The sequence below is a fragment of the Ictidomys tridecemlineatus genome, chromosome X (assembly GCF_052094955.1).
Source record: "Ictidomys tridecemlineatus isolate mIctTri1 chromosome X, mIctTri1.hap1, whole genome shotgun sequence".
NCBI lineage: Eukaryota > Metazoa > Chordata > Mammalia > Rodentia > Sciuridae > Ictidomys > Ictidomys tridecemlineatus.
In genome coordinates this window covers 65,317,025-65,319,469 of record NC_135493.1, presented here as the reverse complement: position 1 = coordinate 65,319,469, position 2,445 = coordinate 65,317,025, and the positions used below count along the sequence as shown (strand labels likewise).

At 32.1% G+C, this 2,445-nt stretch overlaps 1 non-coding gene across 1 annotated transcript; it reads right to left on the bottom strand.

The window, feature by feature from the left end:
• Positions 1–206: 206 nt before the first annotated feature.
• On the bottom strand, positions 207–278 carry Trnav-cac (transfer RNA valine (anticodon CAC)). Its single transcript has one exon. It is a non-coding gene; the product is annotated as a tRNA-Val (tRNA).
• Positions 279–2,445: the final 2,167 nt, after the last annotated feature.

Below are 2,445 nucleotides of genomic sequence, written 5' to 3'. Positions count from 1 at the left end.
AAATGGCAAGTATTTGGGGCAATAGATACCTTTAAAATGATTTAAATATTATACAGGGTATACATACATTAAAACATTATATGGTATGCCATTGATATGCATAATTTTATGTGTTTACAAAACAGTTTATAAGTTAAACTTAATAATAAAACACTTTTTATCTTATGCATTCAGCTCTCTCTATCAGATTTTATACAATTTTTTTTTGGTGGTGCTGGGGATTGAACCCAGGGCCTGTGCATGTGAGGCAAGCACTCTACCAACTGAGCTATATCCCCAGCCCTATATAATTTTGGCTTAAAAACCCTCTTAAGGTAGTAAGCTTGAATAGTCATAGTCATAGTGTTCATTAGTTTCTTTGCTCTCAGTGATTTTTATATCTGCAATTTGATGTCTAATGTTTTGAAAACATTATTTCTTATACTGTGTATTCTTGTTGTCACTGATATTTCAAATGTTTGGATAAATCCATATTGTCCATTCCATTTTTAAGAAACAAAACCATCCAAGCTAACTTACCTTTATAATGAAAATTTTTGGCTCTACCATTTCTACCAGTCCATACCTTTCCTAAGAACAGTTACTTATATTTATCACAAACTTACCATAAACCAGATATTGCAATGCCATATTATATATGTAATTTAACCGTATCATTCTGGCAGTTTTCTGCAGTACATATTACTATACAACATATTTAATCAATGAGGAAATCCATTCTCAATGAAACTAAGAGACTAGCCTGTTATTCACTGACATTAGCAGATAATAACAATTTAAAACCTGTGCCGTTTATTACTATTTCACAAGTTTTATCACAAGTTTTCATAAGACTCCTAGAGAACTTGTTAAAATTGCAGATTGTTGTGTCCCACTTTTAGAGACTTTTTATGGAGGTTTGCTATAAAAGATCAGAAATTTTTACCCTAGCAAACCCTTCTAAAATCTACCATGCCTTTCACTATATCCTTCTGCACAGAGCTGAAAAATATATCCAATTTATTAAGACATTAAACTCTGATTTTAGTTATGGAAGAAAAATTTTGTGATAACAGTCTAACCTCTGAAAGAAAAGCAAGACAGAAAATATACCAAATATTTCTTTTTTAAAGAACATTTTTAAAACATTTTTTTAGTTGTAGGTGGACAGAATACCTTTATTTTATTTATTTATATGTGGCACTGAGGATTGAACCCAGGGCCTCATACATGCTAGGCAAGCACTCTACCACTGAGCCACAACCCCATCCTTCAAGTTTTTCTGTCATTTACACCATGTATTTCTCAATTCAAAGCAAAAGCCACAGGTCCTTGAGTCTAGAGACTACAAGATGTATAGTGGATGTGATGGCATGACAGCAGAATTACATCAGTTTGGTGAAACAGATTAACATTCCCTATTTGCAAATGAGTTTGTAGACAAAAATAATAATTCAGAACAATATAAATAAGGCTCCAATTAATATCTTTGTTTTAAGGTTCTCCCTGTCATATCTGTATGCTTGGTGTAGATTACATGTCCTGTTTTATATATCTAGTAAAGTATAATAAACCTATTGAAGCCTAAAGATTTTAGAGAACATATTCCTTTATTGTGGCTGCATATTTGAAGCTTTGATATATCCATTTTGATGCTTTTTACTTTTGTTATGTATACTTCTCATATAAATGCATTACTAAACTTCAATCTTTTTATTATCTAGGTATGGTAACCACAAAAATAGAGATTCAAACCTTCCAACTATAGGAATAATTATATCATGTTTTACTGTTTGAAATCTATCATTGCATTTACTTCAAGGCCATCTTTCACAAGGATAGCTCCCAGCCAATAACAGTATGGTAAGAACACTAAGGCAAATATATCCCTGAGAGATAGGAAATATTCCTAACAGATAACTTTAATTCAAGGGGTCTCTGGTGGGACTTTCTGAAACCATCAGTGCAAGTGAAAGATATTGCTTTTCCTGAATGTGGGGTCAAACCTGCATTGTAGTTTGAATGCTAGGCCAACAACTTTCTGACTCTACTAATTTCATTTCTATTAATTACATCTAGGAATTATTTGCATAGACAAACTTACTTGGAGCCTTCTTTTCAGAAAATCTGGGATATGATTTCAGAAATCTATTCTCCATTATTTTATTTATGAAACACTTATGTGACACTGCCAATATACCAATCACTGTTCTAATGCTTCACACATGTTAATTTACTTATATTTTAGAGATAAAGGAATAATACATCCAATCCTCAAACGTAGGAATGTATTTTGAAACTTCTGTGTGTACACATGGGTTGTGAAAACAGAAAAATGAGGAGGCTGGCTATAGAACATTTGTAAAAAGGTAATATCTTATTATCCTGTGTTTTTCAGAGCATCTAACACCTGACCTTTTGAATAGCAGGGAATTTCTCATGAAAAAACCATTAAATCACAGAATC